Consider the following 17,988-nt stretch of genomic DNA (forward strand, 5'->3'; position numbering starts at 1 on the left):
TACACCATGCCTGCGGAGAACATCCGCACCGCCCAGGCGGCGGCGGACGAGCTTGACAACTTCGAAGGCGAAGAGCACCGCTTGATGACGAAGCGAGTTCAGCAACTCCTCGACGTGGCTGCTGCGCAGAACGATGCCGGTTGCCACACGGAGGCGCCGCAACGACAAAACGATGACTTGCCTCCCCGTCGAGATCAAGGCACGACGTCTCGGACACCAACCGGCGGTGTCCGTGGAAGGAAAGACAAGGATCCGGCTGTCAGCCACAGTCGGCCTCGCATCACCATCGAGCGCGACCAAGACGGCCGCCTGAAAGCAGTAGAACGGCGGGACGACTATCTGCCTCCTCCTCCTCGCAAAGAAAGACGAGTCTCCCCGCCACCCATTGAGCATCAGACTCTCAGCGACCGCCTTGGCCGCCGAGAGGGAGTCGGAGAAAATGACGCCCGCCACCGGATCGACCGACTCCACCGATCCCTGGCGCTGGAAGAAGAAGACGAGCTGGGTCCTCCCTGTTTCGGACCTCGTATCCGAGATGAGCCCTTTCCCAAAGGGTTCACGCTCCCCCGAGATACGCCCAAGTACACCGGCTCCGTGAAGCCGGAGGACTGGCTAGTTGACTATTCCACGGCCGTCAACATAGCAAACGGCAACAAGCGTGTTGCCGTAAAATATGTTCCACTCATGCTCCAGGGCATGGCACGGACATGGTTGAATAGCCTAAAGCCCCGTAGCATCAACAGCTGGGTCGACTTCACCGAAGCCTTCGTCCGCAACTTCACGAGCACGTACAAGCGGCCTCCCAAGCCTCGCCAACTCTCCTTGTGCGTGCAATGCCCCAACGAGTCGACTCGCGACTAGCTCACGCGCTGGGCCGAGCTTTGAAACTCCTGCAAGGGTGTGCACGAGGTGCAGGCTATCGAGTACTTCACTACGGGGTGTAGAGAAGGCACCCTCCTCAAGAACAAGCTCCTCTACGACGAGCCGGAGACCCTCAACGAGCTGCTGATCATAGCAGACAAGTACGCCACAGCCGACTCCTCGATGAAGGCGGAGATTCAAGTTAGTGCGACTGGCAAAGTCGCCCCTCAGGCTCCCAGAACTCTGGCTGGGGACGCCAGTCGGCGGCAACCTCAGAGCGACCACAAGCGCAAAGCCCCGCAGCCGGCTTCCAGCAGCCGGCAAGTTGCGATGGTCGAAGACCAACAGCCGGAGGAGCAGCCTTCGACGAAGCGACAGAAAGGCGGCAAGTCCAACTGGTTGCCGGCCTTCTCCTACAAGCAGACCCTAGATGGCCCCTGCAAGTTCCACAGCGGCGCGAAGCCGTCGAACCACACTACCCGGAAATGCCACTGGCTCACCAGAATCGCCAAGGGAGACGGCCTACTCCCTCCCCCGCCTATTGGGCCGCCGCCTCCACCGCCGCCCCAGCAGCCGGCTGTCAGGCCAGTCGGCGCAATACCAGACGAGTACCCAGAAGAGCACAGAGCCTATGTGGTGCTCACCAGTGTGGCTGACGATCGACGCAGCAGGCAGCTGCAGCAGCAAGAGGTGAACACAGTCGCGTCAAGCACTCCAGAGTTCATGCACTGGTCTGAGAAGCCTATCAGTTGGAGCAGAGCTGATCACCCAGAGGTGATGCCGAATCTGGGCTCCTACGCCCTGGTCTTAGGTGCCACACTCGCCACAGATAGGTGGGCCGCTTGTTTCTTGCGAGTGCTGATAGACGGAGGCAGCAGTATCAACATCCTATACAAGGATACCATGGAGAAGTTAGGAATCAAGCAAAGTGATAAGCACATTTCATATACATCTTTTGGCACTCAAATATGCGGTTTATTGAGATATGACCATCAATTCTTGCTGTAAAATATTGAATATTTGCATGAAAATCATTTAAAGAGTCATTTACTAGTCATTTGTTTCTTTTGCAGATAAGTGCGAGAAGGCACTATAAATCTTCAAGATCCTGACTAAGTGGCTAAGAGAACGAAGAAGAGGAGGAAGAATGGACTTGTGCGAGAAGAAACGAAGTAGCCAGGGCGCCAACTATAGAAGAGAGGATCTACTTGGGAAGAAAGAAGAAAGGAGGAGGGCCAAAGTAAAAAAAAGACAGATCAGGGAGGGGGTCAAAATCCCTAGCGCTGCTCCATTCCCAAATCGGGCCTAGCTACATCTCATCTCTCTCCCTCTCCCCTTCTTCTCCACCATCGGCCGCCGCCATGGCCAGGCCGGCATGGTGGTGAGCCATTCACCCAGCGCCACCATCTCCTTCTCCTCCCCGAAGCCATCCATCTCCACCGTCCGCGCCAAGCACCACCAGCACCACTCCATCTCCACCGCACCTTCACCATCACCTCGCGTGCCCTACCAGACGCGGTGGTCTGGTGCCTCGCGCGACCTCTCCCTGCTGTTTCCCAACTTCTTCTTCCCTTTACTGCTCCTCCACCTCTCCTCATCCCCCAAACTGTTTGCTGCTTCTCCTTCTATGAACCCTTGCTGCTACTCCTTCCTCTCACGTCCCTCCTACTGTTGCTACTGTGCTCTGCTGCTTCTTCTCCTACGTTACTGTTGCTGCTCCTTTATCTTACCCTACTGCTGCTCTACTTCTCTCATCGCCAACTGCTACTCTCCTTCTCAACCCCCTGCTGCCTCTGTTTCTTCTTGAACCTAAACTCTCTCTCTCTCTCTGAATTTTCTGTAAGCGGCATGGTGGTGAGCCATTCACCCAGCGCCACCATCTCCTTCTCCTCCCCGAAGCCATCCATCTCCACCGTCCGCGCCAAGCACCACCAGCACCACTCCATCTCCACCGCGCCTTCACCATCACCTCGCGCGCCCTACCAGACGCGGTCGTCTGGTTGCCCGCGCGACTCTTTCCTCCCTGCTGCTTCTTCTCCCATGCCCCTCCTGCTACTCTTCTCCTTCCCTTGCTGCTTCTCTTCTCTTCCCCACGCACAAAACTGCTGCTGCTCCTTCTCTCCACATCCCTGCTGCTGCACTTCTCGTCTCTGAATCTCCTTGCTGCTGCTCCTATTCCGTGTTGCTCCTTCTCCTTGCACCTCCCTGCTGATCTCCACGCCCCTACTGCCCCGCTCTTGCTCCTCTTATCTCTTCTCACTGCGCTCCTTCTGCTCTCTCAACCCTCCATGCCGCTGCTTCTCTGAACTACAACTACTGTTGCTCCTCTCAGCCTCTCTGCTGAACTGCCGTTGCTCCTCTCTCCTCTTCTTCCTCAAATCCTGCTGCTGCTCCTTTCTTCCTAATTCCCCTCTTCTTCTAACCTTGTTGCTGTACTTTTCTGAACCTCTACTATTGTTGATTCTCTCGTTATCTTTCTTTGAACTTTTCTGTAAGCTGAGATGCTTAATGCTTTGAAATGTCCAGATTTGAACTAGTACTGTTATGCTTGATATATATGTTTAGTCCAGAGACATGTTGTTCTTGCTTATTTTGTAGCTGGGTGTGAATTAGTACTGTTGACACTCTGTTATGTGTTTGTGTTCACTAGTTGAACTGATCACCTATGTACTACTCGTTGTAGAAACTTGCTACATTTTATAGTCCTTGTGCTAGCCAGGTACCTGTGATTCAAGTGTTTGTGTTGTGATATATATTTGTTTTGTCCTACATATTTGTTTCTTTCCTATGTTGAATGTTAAACAGTTATATATATGTTCATGTCTTTTCAATTCCCTAGCCGTTGAAGTATGCTTGTGTTAGCATTTTATTTCTCAACTAAAACAAATACACCAAAAATAATGCATTGAGTAAAATCTGAATCTACCTTTGCTTATCTGCATTTTCTTTGGCGACAATCATGTTTAGTTTAGTTTTACTTTCTTGCATTCATCTCCCGAATCGTGTTACCTAGCTTTAGCCAAGCATTGTTGTTATCGCCTAGTCCCTGTGGAGAACATGACATCCGTAGTTTGGGGCGTAAAAACCCGCTATATTACAACTGATCATTTTGGCGCCGTTGCCGGGGACTAGCATCGAGCGTTTGTGTGAGGCTTTAGACTAGGTTTAGCCTGTTTCCTTTTTGTGCTTTATATATTTGTGATATATCTCTAACTCCTAACCCTTGTTCTAGATTATTTCCTCTTTGTTTTCTTTTCCTTTTTGCAGGTTAGAACCATCTTATTGGAAATGGCATTCTACTCAGATCATCATGCTTATTCGAGCAACATTACAAACAGCACGGAAAGTATTCAAGAATTGATAGGTAAGATTTCCCATTGATTAGATGATTTAGCTCGGCAGCGAGAGGTAGTTTTTGAGGTTAGGCCTAGCTCTTATGATCCTTATTCTAGAGGTCATCCTTATGTTGCTCCTACATGCCATATTTGTGGATTTCAGGGCCATTCACCCGCTGAATGTCAGCATGGTTACCCTCACCCTCCCGATTGTTATGGCATGAGCTTCGCCCCACAGCCTAGCTCATACCAAAACAATTACACACATGGGTGGCCTGAAAACCAGAATATGTAATATAGGAGCAACAACCCTGAGATCTCACAGTTTGGTTCTAGTAATCATATGCAGGGATTTAGGTACAATGAGGAGAGCCATGGCTATGCACCACAACAATTCCATTCAGCTCCTACTCATATACCATAGCACTAGGAGATGTGTCCAATGGAGTTAAATGGTCCTCCATTTGGTCAACCAACAACTCCAACACCTGTTGTGCAATCTCATGTGCAAGTGCCCACACAAGATGACTTTGAGGATATAGACAAGCTCGCATTGCTTAGTCTCGAGTTCACTTGGAGTGCTGAAGATGATCCAATGAGGCCGGTGATACTAGTTGAAATGAAGAAGATCAAGAGTGGAAAAGAGCTAGTGGAAGAAGTAAGGAAGATTGAGAAGAACATCAACGCTGGGAGCACTATTTCTTCACAGCTAGAGCTGAGTGTTGCTGAGATATCCATTGCTACATGTGAGGTTCCAACACCTTCACATTCAGCTGAGCAAGATAGCGAGAGTCCAGAGGAAGAGATACTTCAGATCCAAGAAGAAATTCTCGAAGCCAAGGCACAAGATGATCCAGAGCTCGAACAACAAAGTGATCAAGTTGAAGACTCATCATCTACTACTCCTGAAGAAGTATAAGAAGCTGCTGTAGATGAAGATGAAGAACATGAGATTCATTTGCCTATTGTCATACTAGAGCGTGATGTGTTAGGTTTACTCAATCCTCTTGATGATATGATGCCTTGTGATTTCTTTGCTACCACCTTGCATTACATGATGCCATCTGTTAAAGTAGATTTGAAAAAGTATTTGCTTGGATATGATCATATATACCCTGTTAGTGGCATTACTCACATTAATGATGATCACAGTTACTTTCCTCGTGCTAGACCAATGCTTAATGAAACATATCATTCTTATGCTAGTCTTGAGCTTAATGAAAAATATCATCCTCATGTTAGTGTTGACTTTGCTCATTTCTACCATTCTAAACATGTGCTTTATAGCTATGCTTATGTAATTGGGTACTCTATTGATGATTTAGAGGGCATCTACCCTATCACTTGTAGTTGTTGTTTGTGTGAGTCCTATTTCAGGTTTTTGCTTGTGCACGAATCAATACATGCTGACCAAGTTCGAGATGACATCCCATGGGATCCTGGTGGACCCAAAGCATGGCGATGAGGAGAAGCAATGGGGCACACATATGGAAGAGTGAAGCTGGAGCATCCATGAGGAAGCAAGGGAGAAGAGCTGCAGCTGGTGAGGTGATCAAGCGAGTTCTACATGACCAAAGCCCGGCGAGATGTTTCATGACCCATTCTGAATATCATAAATACATGCTGAATTAAATTGCTAGTTGGGTTGCTTGAGCTAGTTATTACTTGTTGTCAAGCTGAATTTTACCTTCGACATAGGGCGATTGATGTGAATATGTGAACTGAGTGTTGAATGCCTTGTAAACTAGTGATCTATACAATGCTTGCTTTGCTGAAAGTAGTGGAAGTTATTAGTTTTGAGTGCTCAAATCCCTAGTACACTAGAAAACTTAATCATTTTCTGCTTTTACCTCGATACACCTAGATCACCATGTTTAGATGCTGAATTTGTGCCAAGTGTGTTCCCATTGAGAGCAATCACCTAACCACTATGGATTAGCATGCTATGTTCCCTGGATCGGTAGCATGTGAACTAGACATGGAGAAGTGATGATTCCTGTTTTTGTGCTTATGCGTTGTTCATTTAAGATAAGTAATAATTAATAAATAAGTCTGGTCTACCTACAGTAGCATGTCATGTTCCCTGGATTGGTGGCATGTGAAATCTGGTAGCTTGGACAGTAATAAATAAATAAAAATGTAATTGTCAAACCAGGTGTATACCATGTTCTCGGGATTGGTGGTATGTTCCTTTGGGGAGACAAACAAAAAAAACTAATAATTGGTCGAGCCAGGTGTATACCATGTTCTCGGGATCGGTGGTATGTTCCTATGGTGAGACTAATAATAATATAATCATTGCTTTATCTCTGTAAATAAGTGATTTCATCACAAGATTTAATTCCAGTTCATTTTGTTCTTGGGATCATGCTCTCTTTAGGAACCATTTGGCACAGTCATCATTTAAACTTGTTGATCCTCTTTTATCATTGCAAAAGTGTAAAATGGTCGAGTTTACTAGTGTCCTATTGATATGTAGCACTCCTAACCATTAATTTTCACTAGCTAAGTCCAAGGCATGCACTGTTTAGAGACCTACTTTACTTGGTATTCTCTAGTCAGCTCACTGTTCACATTCTTGCTCTTGTCATATGCCTTTGCTTGAGGACAAGCAAAGTTTTATGTGTGGGGGAACTTGATAAGCACATTTCATATACATCTTTTGGCACTCAAATATGCGGTTTATTGAGATATGACCATCAATTCTTGCTGTAAAATATTGAATATTTGCATGAAAATCATTTAAAGAGTCATTTACTAGTCATTTGTTTCTTTTGCAGATAAGTGCGAGAAGGCACTATAAATCTTCAAGATCCTGACTAAGTGGCTAAGAGAACGAAGAAGAGGAGGAAGAATGGACTTGTGCGAGAAGAAACGAAGTAGCCAGGTGGCCAACTATAGAAGAGAGGATCTACTTGGGAAGAAAGAAGAAAGGAGGAGGGCCAAAGTAAAAAAAAGACAGATCAGGGAGGGGGTCAAAATCCCTAGCGTTGCTCCATTCCCAAATCGGGCCTGGCTACATCTCATCTCTCTCCCTCTCCCCTTCTTCTCCACCATCGGCCGCCGCCACGGCCAGGCCGGTGTGGTGGTGAGCCATTCACCCAGCGCCACCATCTCCTTCTCCTCCCCGAAGCCATCCATCTCCACCGTCCGCGCCAAGCACCACCAGCACCACTCCATCTCCACCGCACCTTCACCATCACCTCGCGCGCCCTACCAGACGCGGTGGTCTGGTGCCTCGCGCGACCTCTCGCTGCTGTTTCCCAACTTCTTCTTCCCTTTACTGCTCCTCCACCTCTCCTCGTCCCCCAAACTGTTTGCTCCTTCTCCTTCTATGAACCCTTGCTGCTACTCCTTCCTCTCACGTCCCTCCTACTGTTGCTACTGTGCTCTGCTGCTTCTTCTCCTATGTTACTGCTGCTGCACCTTTATCTTACCCTACTGCTACTCTACTTCTCTCATCGCCAACTGCTGCTCTCCTTCTCAACCCACCTGCTGCCTCTGTTTCTTCTTGAACCTAAACTCTCTCTCTCTCTCTCTGAATTTTCTGTAAGCGGCGTGGTGGTGAGCCATTCACCCAGCGCCACCATCTCCTTCTCCTCCCCGAAGCCATCCATCTCCACCGTCCGCGCCAAGCACCACCAGCACCACTCCATCTCCACCGCGCCTTCACCATCACCTCGCGCGCCCTACCAGACGCGGTCGTCTGGCTGCCCGCGCGACTCTCTCCTCCCTGCTGCTTCTTCTCCCACGCCCCTCCTGCTACTCTTCTCCTTCCCTCACTGCTTCTCTTCTCTTCCCCACGCCCAAAACTGCTGCTGCTCCTTCTCTCCACATCCCTGCTGCTGCACTTCTCGTCTCTGAATCTCCTTGCTGCTGCTCCTATTCCGTGTTGCTCCTTCTCCTTGCACCTCCCTGCTGATCTCCACACCCCTACTGCCCCGCTCTTGCTCCTCTTATCACTTCTCAGTGCACTCCTTCTGCTCTCTCAACCCTCCACGCTGCTGCTTCTCTGAACTACAACTACTGTTGCTCCTCTCAGCCTCTCTGCTGAACTGCCGCTGCTCCTCTCTCCTCTTCTTCCTCAAATCCTGCTGCTGCTCCTTTCTTCCTAATTCCCCTCTTCTTCTAACCTTGTTGCTGTACTTTTCTAAACCTCTACTATTGCTGTTTCTCTCGTTATCTTTCTCTGAACTTTTCTGTAAGCTGAGATGCTTAATGCTTTGAAATGTCCAGATTTGAACTAGTACTGTTATGCTTGATATATATGTTTAGTCCAGAGACATGTTGTTCTTGCTTATTTTGTAGCTGGGTGTGAATTAGTACTGTTGACACTCTGTTATGTGTTTGTGTTCACTAGTTGAACTGATCACCTATGTACTACTTGTTGTAGAAACTTGCTACATTTTATAGTCCTTGTGCTAGCCAGGTACCTGTGATTCAAGTGTTTGTGTTGTGATATATATTTGTTTTGTTCTACATATTTGTTTCTTTCCTATGTTGAATGTTAAACAGTTATATATATGTTCATGTCTTTTCAATTCCCTAGCCATTGATGTATGCTTGTGTTAGCATTTTATTTCTCAACTGAAACAAATACACCAAAAATAATGCTTTGAGTAAAATCTGAATCTACCTTTGCTTATCTGCATTTTCTTTGGAGACAATAATGTTTAGTTTAGTTTTACTTTCTTGCATTCATCTCCCGAATCGTGTTACCTAGCTTTAGCCAAGCATTGTTGTTATCGCCTAGTCCTTGTGGAGAACACGACATCCATAGTTTGGGGCGTAAAAACCCGCTATATTACAACTGATCACAAAGACAGCTTCAGAGCAGCCGGACTGTGTTCCACAGCATTGTTCCTGGCCTTTCCTGCTCGCCAATCGGCAAAATCCTGATAGACGTCCTCTTTGGGGACAAAGATCATATCCGCCGAGAGCCAGTTTGGTTTGAAGTGGTGGACCTCAAAAGCCCGTACCATGCGTTGCTTGGCCGACCTGCTTTGCCCAAGTTCATGGCGGTCTCCCACTACGCCTGCCTCAAGATGAAGATGCCGAGTTCCAAGGGGATTCTAACCATAGCAGGCGACTACAAAAAGTCGTCCGCTTGCGCGGCCGAAAGCAGTCGGCTGGCCGAGTCCTTGGTGATCGCAGCTGAGAAGTGGCTTCTTGATCGGGTCGTGGCGATGGCTGGCAAGCAGCCCGAGATGTCGCCCGACCCCAAGGAGTCGGAAGCAGATGGATCATTCAAGCTGGCCAGAGAAACGAAGAAGATACCCTTGGACCCGAAGCACCTAGAGAGGTACGCTGTCATGGGTACAAACCTTGACAGCAAATAGGAAGGCGAGCTCGTCGATTTCCTCCGTGAGAATCGAGACATCTTCGCATGGTCCCCTAAAGACATGCCAGGTGTACAGACGGAATTCACCGAGCACAAGTTACATGTCTGGTCTGATGTGAATCCCGTCAGGCAGCCCTTGTGCCACCTGTCAGAAGAGAAGAGAAGAGTTGTTGGAGAAGAGATAGCCCGGCTCCTGGCAGCCGGCTTCATTATGGAAGTGTTTTTCCTAGAGTGGCTAGCAAACCCAGTCCTGGTGCTGAAGAAGAACAAGCAGTGGCGGATGTGTATCGACTACACAAGCCTCAACAAAGCTTGCCCCAAGGACCCATTCGCCCTGCCGAGGATTGATCAGGTGATAGACTCCACAGCCGGATGCGAGCTGTTGAGTTTCTTAGATGCATATTCTGGATATCACCAGATCAAGTTGAACCCGGGTGACAGGCTGAAGACCGCCTTCATCATGCTGTTTGGAGCCTTCTACTACCTAACCATGACGTTCGGCTTGAGGAATGCTGGTGCCGGCTTTCAGCGTTGCATGCAGAAATGCCTCCTCAAGCAACTCGGCAGAAACACCCACGTCTATGTGGACGATGTGGTGGTGAAGACGGAGAAGCGCGGAACATTACTGGAAGACCTCAAGGAAACCTTTGGGAACCTGCATCGATTCCAGATCAAACTCAACCCTGAGAAATGCGTCTTCGGAGTACCAGCCAGACAACTCCTTGGCTTCCTGGTCTCTGAACGCGGCGTAAAGTGCAACCCTGTAAAGATCAAGGCCATCGAGAGGATGGAGGTACCCCGCCGACTGCTAGATGTGTAAAAATTCACCGGCTTCTTGGCGTCCATCAGCCGTTTCATCAGTCGGCTGGGCGAGAAGGCTCTCCCTTTATACCAGCTCATGAAGAAGACGACCTGTTTTGAGTGGAACCCCAAGGCGGACGAAGCTTTTCTCCAGTTGAAGAAAATGCTGACTACTCCCCCTGTACTGGCGGCTCCGACGCCTAAAGAGCCCATGCTCCTATACATTGCCGCCACCAGTCGGGTAGTCAGCACAGTTATTGTAGTTGAGCGCAAGGAGGAAGGCAAGGCACTACCTGTCCAGAGACCGGTATATTACCTAAGCAAAGTACTGTTGGCCTCCAAGCAGAACTACCCCCACTACCAGAAGATGTGCTACGGAGTGCACTTTGCCGCCAAGAAATTGAAGCCTTACTTCCAGGAGCATCCAATTACTATGGTCTGCACAACCCCACTTGCCGAGATCATCGGAAGCCGAGATGCTTCTGGCCGAGTGGCCAAATGGGCCATCGATCTGGCTCCCTACACCATCTACTATCAGCCCCACACCGCCATCAAATCGCAAGCACTGGCCGACTTCCTCGTCGACTGGGCCGAGACCCAGTACCTGCCACCAGCGCCCGACTCCACCCATTGGCGGATGCACTTCGACGGCTCCAAGATGCGCACCGGCTTGGGAGCCGGCGTCGTCCTCACTTCCCCCAAGGGCGACAAGCTGAGGTATATGCTGCAGATCCACTTCACTGCCTCCAACAACGTCGCTGAGTACGAGGCGCTCATTCACGAGCTCTGGCTTGCCAAAGAACTTGGCATTCACCGGATCCTGTGTTATGGCGACTCCGACTTAGTGGTCTAGCAGTCATCTGGCGATTGGGACGCCAAGGATGCAAACATGGCGAGCTATAGCTTCCTTGCGCAGCAACTCAGCGGATACTTCGAGGGGTGCGAGTTCCTCCACGTGCCAAGGAATGACAACGACCAAGCAGACGCCTTGGCACAAATCGGCTCTACCCGCCAGGCAATACCATCCGGCGTCGCCCTTTGGCGCCTCCTCAAGCCGTCTGTCAAGCCTTCACCAGAATCAGACTCCATCTTTGTGCCGGCTCCACCCGAAGAAGTCGGATCCGACTCCAAGAGTGTTCCAGTCGAAGCCGGCCCGTGGACTTCAGAACCCGACCCAGGGACTGCGGCGACCAGTCCGATGACTCCAGAACTCGGCCCGGGGACTACTCCAGTCGGGCCGAGGACTTCGCCAATCCAGCAAGCGGCTGTGGACTCCAACCCGCCGCCTCCCAGCCCAGCCGCCCTCGTCCAAGTTGCAGTACTTGTAGTCGAAGAAATAGCAGCACCCTCATGGGCACAACCCATCCTCAAGTTCCTGGTGAACAAAGAACTGCCAATTGATGAAACCTTGGCTCGGCAAGTACAACGCCGAGCGGCAGCCTACACCATAGTCAACAGAGAGTTGGTCAGGCGCAGCGTCACTGGCGTCTACCAGCATTGCGTTGAGCCAGAGCAAGGCCAAGCAATTCTCAGAGACATCCATGAAGGCGAGTGCGGCCACCATGCGGCTTCAATAGCACTCGTCGCCAAAGCCTTCCGGCACGGTTTCTTCTGGCCAACTGCCCTAGAACAGGCCAAAGAATTAGTCCAAAAGTGCAAAGGGTGCCAGATGTTCCGCTCCAAGCCACATCAGCCGGCTTCCGCACTCAAGACTATCCCCATCGCCTGGCCCTTTGCGGTCTGGGGCCTGGACATGGTGGGACCATTCAAAACAGCGCGAGGCGGCCTAACTCACTTACTTATCATGGTGGACAAGTTCACCAAGTGGATAGAAGTAAAGCCCATCAAGAAGTTGAATGGTCCGACTGCAATGACTTTCATCGCCGACATCACGACTCGGTACGGCATACCGCACAGCATCATCACCGACAATGGCACAAATTTCGCCAAAGGTGCCTTGGCCCGTTTCTGCGCGACTCAGGGCATCCGACTGGACTTAGCATCCGTTGCCCATCCGCAGTCAAACGGCCAGGTAGAGCGAGCAAACGGCCTCATCCTGTCTGGCATCAAGCATCGACTGGTCGAACCATTGGAGTGTTCGGCTGGCTGTTGGCTTGACGAGTTGCCAGCCGTCCTCTAGAGTTTGTGCATGACTCCAAACAAGTCAACCGGCTTCACACCCTTCTTCCTTGTCTACGGTGTTGAAGCCGTCATCCCGACGGACATAGAGTTCGACTCTCCGCGAGTCACCATGTACACCAAGGAAGAAGCAGAAGAAGCACGTCAAGACGGTGTCGATCTGCTGGAAGAGGGCCGGCTGTTGGCACTCCACCGGTCCAGCATCTACCAGCAGAGCCTGCGCTGATACTACAACAGGAAGGTCAAGCCGAGATCTTTCCAAGAGGGTGACCTTGTGCTCCGGCTGATCCAGCGAATAGCCGGCCAGCACAAGCTGTCGGCGCCTTGGGAAGGCCCCTTCATTATCAGCAAGGTGCTGGGAAACGACTCCTACTACCTGATCGACGCCCAGAAGCCCCGAGCACGCAAGAGGGACGACTCCGGCAAAGAGACAGAACGCCCGTGGAATGCAAACCTTCTCCGAAGATTTTACAGTTGATGCAGTATATATCGCACTACCCTTTGTATTAAAGTACCAAGACTTCGGGCCCCCCGAGACGAGCTCGATGACTGCCCTCTTTTGTTATCTGTATGATAAGAATTATGCCTTTGAGTATATTACTCTTTGTTATGCCTCTTGGCACCGGGCTCGACTAGTCGTCCTGGGGACTCACCGCCTTGCGCTATGAAATGCTTCCTGCACTCGGACAAGTAGTGCGTGGTGCCTAAGCCGTCTCCTGTCAGAAGCCGCAGCTCGCAGAGCGACTGATTGGTGGACAATAGTAAGGAAGAACGGGCGTCCGCACGAAAAATGGCTAAGGACTCAAAGCATAAACATAGCTTAAGCCGGCTTCCTGCCTCTCTTAGCAAAACCGACTCTTTAGTAGTCGGCCTGCCGCTTTCTATCCAACTTGTTAAAAAGACTCTAAAAAATGGCCAAGTACTTGCCTCCCCAAAGTAGCCAAACACTTGATCCAGTGGCAGCCGCAGAACGGTTTTCCGACTGACAAGGCAGCAACTAAGAGAAGGCGGCAAAGGAAAAAGCCAAAAGAGCAATGAGCAAGGAAAGATAGAACTCGGATAAATATTTACATAGCATAGGCCTTTGGCCGAATCTTCAAACAGAAGTTCAAAATACACCCCGCGGGTGGAATTGTTCAAATTAACAAGTTCTTCAAAGGCTACTAAAGTAGATAAAATGAAGGCAAGACGGCAGCCAAGGAGGTGGCAGGCGGGTTCGGAGGGTTGGAGGTGACGGCGGTGTCAGGCGTCGGGGGGGTTGGCCGGACAGTCTCGGCTTGATCGTCTCCGGCGGCGGCTGGCTTCGTCGGGCGCGGCTCGTTGCTGGAGGCACGGTCGAGCTGAGGCTGGTCGCCCGCTCCACCTTCTAGCGCCTCCATCTCGCCTCCATCCTCCGCCTCGCCTTCCTCCTCAGCGCTGGAACCGATCACCTCCGTCGAGTCCTTGTCGTAGTCCGGGTTCATCCCGAACTACTCCGGCGGCGCCTCCCTGCCGTCTTCAGCCCGATCAGGGACACAGATGCTGGTGTCGGCATAGTTCGCGATCGCCGCAGCACGAGCGACGAGGGCGTCTTCCACAGCTACCATCTCCGCCTGGTCCTCTGACTGGAACGCGGCCAGACGGTCCAGGTCCAGCCCTGGATACCACGCCTTGACGAATTCCAAGGCCCGGCGCACTCCAGCCCAGGCCGAGGAACCCTTCCAAGCCTCAAGATGACCAGCTGCGACCTCCAGTTAGTCGGCAGTCCGACTGGCAGTGCGAAGAACCAGCATGTCTGGCCACAGGGCGGCAATGGCCTGGGTGCCGGCATGTTGAAGCTGGCGCAGCATCCGATGTGCCGGCCGCAGACGAGCCTCGATGCTTAGAAGCTGCTCGTCAAGGGTCCGGGGGGCATCGTCGGCAATCTCCGCACCATTTGCCCTCCGCGCCTCGCGATCTGCCTCGATGGCTTGAGTGGCCGCCTGCGAGTGGCCGGGAAGAAGTCTGCCAAGACAAAAAAAAGCAAGTCAGAATCAGGAGTCGGCCCGACCCACAGTCGGTGGCTCAAAGGAAACCAAGAAACTCACCGTCGACGATATCCTCGATCTCATGGAAGCCGGAGGTCAGCTGCGCCTCCTTGTCGGTCCAGGAGGAGCGCTCGCTCTCGAACTCGGCTTGGAGGGCTGTCACATCCCTAGTTCTGGTATGACCTAGACTAGCTAGTCATTTGTGCATCATGTTTAAATTCCATTTAATTTTGAAATGAGGATTTGTGAAACCCTCAGAATCATCTCTGAAATGACCCAAATAAAAATTGTTCCAAAAAGGTCCAAGAAAATGCTCATGTTGCTCTCTGAAAATATTGGGCAGAGATAAAAATCAAACCAATATTTTTAGGATCTCATAAGTATTTAATTTTGGCCATTTGGATTAAACCGATAATTATTTGCCTTGGATATATATTGTTATATATATAAAATATATGTCCAAAAATTATGCCACCTGTTGGGGAGCTCTGGAATAATATAGTTAGCTCCTGCAAAAATTGGCATAAGGTAATAAAATGATTTAATATTTTAATTAAATCAAACAAATGTCAGAAAAACTAGAAAACAGAAAAAGAGGAGAAGCTTACCTGGGCCTCCTCCCTGTGCGGCCTAGCCGGCCCAGCAGCCAGCGCCGGCCCAGCCCACCTGCCCCCCCCCCCCTCTGTCGTCTTCCTCCCCGACAGGAGGGTGGGTGCGTGCCCGACGCGCGCGCGCTCCGCCGCGCCACGCCACCAGCCTCGCTGCCTGCCTGCCTCTCCCCTCCTCGTCTGGATGCCCCGGAGACGCCATGCAGCCACCCCGACCTCTCTCGCACTCTCCCTCGCCCTCCTTCTCTCCCCCTGCTCTCTCCCTCGCACACCCGAGCGCCATCACCGCCGCCGCTCGCCGTTGCCGCGGCCACCGGCCTCCCCCCGCCTATCCGACACGCGCAGAAGCTCCGCCACGACTTCCTCGTCTCCTCCGGACGCCTTGGAACGTCGCCGTCGCCTTCATCACCTCCGGCCGCCGCAGATCGCCATCGCCGTCGATTCGCCGTCTCCAGTGCGTCCCCGAGCCCGCTTCGACGCCCGCTGCAACCGCGGTGAGCTCCGCCACCGTTCCCCTCTCTCCATTTAGCTGCCCGCTCGCCGTAGCCCTCCTCCCCACCACGGCCGAAGCTTCCTGCCGCCGTTCATGTCACCGTCGTCGCCCTGGCCACCGCAGCTTGCAACCGAGCACCCCATCGTGCTCCCGGTGCCACGAGGGTGCCACCGAGCCCCTCAGGTGGTCTCCTCGTGCCCCGCAGCCCGTTCCCGATCGAAGCCGAGCTCCGGCTGCCGCCGCGAGCTTTGCTCCGGCGAGCTCCGGCTTCCCCGCGGCTTCCCGTCTGCTCCCCTGGATGCGGACGAGCCCGGGCTACGCCCCGGTGCTCTTAGACGCCGTCCCCGTGGCCTGTGGCGCGGACTCCGCCGCGTCCAGAGGTCGCCGGCGGCGAGCCCCATCGCCTGAGCCCCGCCATGTGGGCCCGGCCCGTCAGGTGATTAGCTTAGTGCTAATCACCGCTTAATTAACCCCCTGAGGCTGACATGTGGGCCCGGTGCCCCCTAATCTTTTAATTAAGTTAAACTAACCCTGTTTAACGCCCTGACACTGACGTGCGGACCCCACACGTCAGGTTTGACCCCATCAGCCGCAGTTGACTGCTGACGTCGTGCTGACGTCATGCTGGCGCAATAATATTATTTCTGGATTTAAATTAAATCAGGAAATTCCAGAAATTGATTTAAACTTCAAAAATTCATATCAATTCAACCGTAGCTCAGATTAAAATAATTTATATGTGAAAAATTATCAGGAAAATGTAATCTTTCCATCTGTACTAGTTTCATGCATGACAAACCAACTTATACTTGCTGTATAGGTGAAAACACATTATGGCATATATAAGAGCTTACTTTGGAGATGCATTTGAGCTTATGGTTCAAATGGACTTCAAACCAAATGATTACTAGTTGCATTAGCTCAAACAACATCACATCTTCATGCCATGTTCATGCATCATATTGTCGCATATGTTTGTGTATTGATTGTTGGCACCGTTCCTTCTCGATAGGTCTTGCTCCGGAGCTGTTCCAGAGTACCTGTCTGTGAAGCAGTGCCTCCTCTGTTGATCTACCAGGCAAGCAAACCCCCTTGTTCATTCCGATAAAATCCTACTCTCTCGCTCCTGCTCTCAGTTATTGCATTAGGACAACAACGATTCATCTGCTACTTTGTGCTGCGGTAGTTGAACCCATTCCTCTGCATGACCTGTCATTGTCACAGTAAATAGTTGAAACCCACTAGCATGTTTAGGAGTTGATTGAAGCCATTGTTGTGTTCCTACCATGCTATGCCTGCTATTGCTTAGAGTTGTGTCAGGTATGATTCATTGGGAATGAATTGGAGTGTTACGATATGTTCTGGTGCTGAGAGTTAAGTGTGTGAACACGATTTGGTAAAGGTAGCGGTGAGAGGCCATGTAGGAGTACATGGTGGGTTGTCTCACTGGAACCGCCCTTAAGCACTGAGTTCTATGTATGTTGTCCAATGACTCGATACTACCACACATTGGGTTCCGGTAACTCGACCCCTCTCGACTTATTAACCAACTTGATCTCTGTCCAGGAGTCGCAACTAGTTTCTGGTGTTTGTAGGTAGTGTTAGTAGTCTACCAAGTGGCACCCGGCCAGGTGGGCTTGGGACAGACTAGGGACAAGTGGCACGGTGTACCAAGCGTAGATCCATCCGGCGAAGTGGGCTTGGGAACCCTGCACACATCGTTTGGGGCCGTGAGTGAAACCCCGGCCGGATCTCCTTGCGGATGGAACCCGAATAGGCGATAAACCAGGATTAGAGTCTTGTGTGGTTAGTCAGGTCGTGGCCGACACCCTCGCCAGCCTTCCGCTTGAAGGTTGCCGAGATACATGACGTGTACATGGCGGTAAGTGGCGAGAGCGTGTGTGAAGAAGTACACCCCTGCAGGGTTAACATGATCTATTCGAATAGCCGGGTCCGCGGTTATGGACTTCTTGGATGCTTACATGGTACATAGACAACTTGAAGTGGATACTCTAAAAAGCTCAAGACAAGTGTGAGTGCTATGGATGGCCTTCTCGTAGGGAGACGGGGATGAATCCATAGTAGTGTATTGTGTGGTGATTAGTGGACTCGTGTGCGCCATATCACCTCAAGAGTTTCTGGTAGTCGTAGAACAGGATAGCCACAGAGTCAAAGCTGGCTTGCTGCAGCTAAACCCCACATTACCCTCTTGATACAAATGCATGTATGATAGGATCTGATGTAAGTCTTGCTGAGTACCTTTGTACTCATGTTGCTTTATCTATGTTTTTGCAGCGGAGACTTCGGTCTTACTAGTGTCTTGTGGACTTCGACGAGTAGCTTGTACCTCAGATACGATCTTGATCGGACGCTGTAGATAGTCAGGCTTTTAGCCTTTTTCATT

This window comes from Triticum dicoccoides, chromosome 3B (assembly GCF_002162155.2).
Source record: "Triticum dicoccoides isolate Atlit2015 ecotype Zavitan chromosome 3B, WEW_v2.0, whole genome shotgun sequence".
NCBI classification, from domain to species: Eukaryota; Viridiplantae; Streptophyta; class Magnoliopsida; order Poales; family Poaceae; genus Triticum; species Triticum dicoccoides.